Below are 1,676 nucleotides of genomic sequence, written 5' to 3' on the forward strand. Positions count from 1 at the left end.
GTGTGGAGTACCCTCAGGTCTTTCTGACTCAAGACCCACCTATCCATGTTAGGATTACAAGGTGATAACTCAGGTTGTCTAAACAATTCTCTAGCTCAGAATTCACACCTTTGGTTCAGGCCTTTGAAAGGAGTTTGCACCTTTGGACTTCTGGGGGGAAGTTTACATGTTTAAAGGAGTTTGCACCTTTAAGAGGAGCAAGTTCATTGGTTGAAGTGTTTCCCACAAGCCCCTGAGTTCTCACAAGCCCATTCTCTGGGAGGATAAAAGAAGACAATATTGGGCCTGGTCAAGCAGTCTGGATTGGGGAAGGACAAGAGCTGGAGGAGATTCAGAGCCAGGATTCAGAAAGAAGAAGAAGAGGCTGGCTGGAGGCTCCAGAAGCTTCCCAAGAAACCTGCTCACAGAGGAAAAGATTTTACAGAAAAGAAACCTCCTCCCAGAGAAGGATTATAACTTAGAGACAAAAGGACCTTTACATTTTGGCGTCCAATGTGGGGCAACGACTTTTGTTTATCCTGACAAGGACTTATTCTGAGCCCTTCAGAGGAGCTAAACCAGACCTTCACAATTTGGCGCCTGAACAGGGACAGATACTCTACCTCCACTGAAGTCCTCTTGTGACCAGGAGATTAGGTGAGTGTTCTAATAGACAAATAAGGAACTTACCTTGTTAAGGGCTAAACCAGCCCTTATTGGAAATGGAAGCCTGACTGGTGGTGGTCGGGAGCGATCCAAAATGCCTAAAGTGAAAAGAAGCAGGAAAACTCCTCCAAATGGCTGGGAGCTAATCGGACCCACGCTGGATGAATTGGATCAGAAGATGAGAGAAGCTGAAACTGAACCTCATGAAGGAAAGAGGAAAGTAGAATCTCTCTGGCCAATTTTCAGGATTCATCACCATTTGATCTTTTTTATAAGAGGAAAGCCATAAGGAGAGAATTGTATGAATACTGCATTAAAGGTTATGCAGATAAGAATTTGATTGCCAAGAAGAAACAAGGTTATGAAAATCTGTGTTCCCTCCATTGCATCCAGACTCAGGATACCAATTTTGGAACCAACTGTATATGTAGGGTTCCAAAAAGCAAATTAGAAGTGCGGCGGATCATTGAATGTACCCACTGTGTCTGCCGAGGATGCTCTGGTTGACAGGTCTTGAAGCAGTGGACCCACAGTTCTGGATCAAATATTGGCATTTCTTGAGAGAAAAGAAAACTCATTCCCTCAAGGAACTTAGCAAAAAAAAAAAAAAAAAAAAAAAAAAAAAAAAAAAAGAAGAAGAAAAAGCTCTCTAGTTCAAGGCCTGACATTGCAGACATTCAATAAGCAAGTTACTACTTTACTTGTTACTCTACTCTCAAATAGTTGGCCATGATCTTGTCCCTGTGGCAGAAAGGGATTATCTGATCAATCAGCCAAAAGGCAATCAGATAGCAGAAATGGATTACACTTGGGGAGAATACAGGCCTTTTAAACCAACAGGGCTGTGTCCAGTGCAAACAGCTCCAATGTAATGGCCAGATGATGAGAAGAGATTTAGAAAGTGATTAATAGAAGTAAATTAGATAGGTTAACTGCCTGGGAGAGAGGGTTTGCTTGTATTTTAACAAACAGAAAGAAAAGATGGAAAAGGAAACAGATGGGTGGCAACAAGCACCTGGAGAGAGAGACAG

The 1,676-nt window shown here is 42.4% G+C and overlaps 1 pseudogene; it reads left to right on the forward strand.

Moving 5' to 3' along the window:
- Positions 1–739: 739 nt before the first annotated feature.
- LOC141541234 (protein BUD31 homolog pseudogene) lies at positions 740–1,201 on the forward strand (annotated as a pseudogene).
- Positions 1,202–1,676: the final 475 nt, after the last annotated feature.

Source organism: Sminthopsis crassicaudata, chromosome 4, assembly GCF_048593235.1.
Source record: "Sminthopsis crassicaudata isolate SCR6 chromosome 4, ASM4859323v1, whole genome shotgun sequence".
Lineage (NCBI taxonomy): Eukaryota > Metazoa > Chordata > Mammalia > Dasyuromorphia > Dasyuridae > Sminthopsis > Sminthopsis crassicaudata.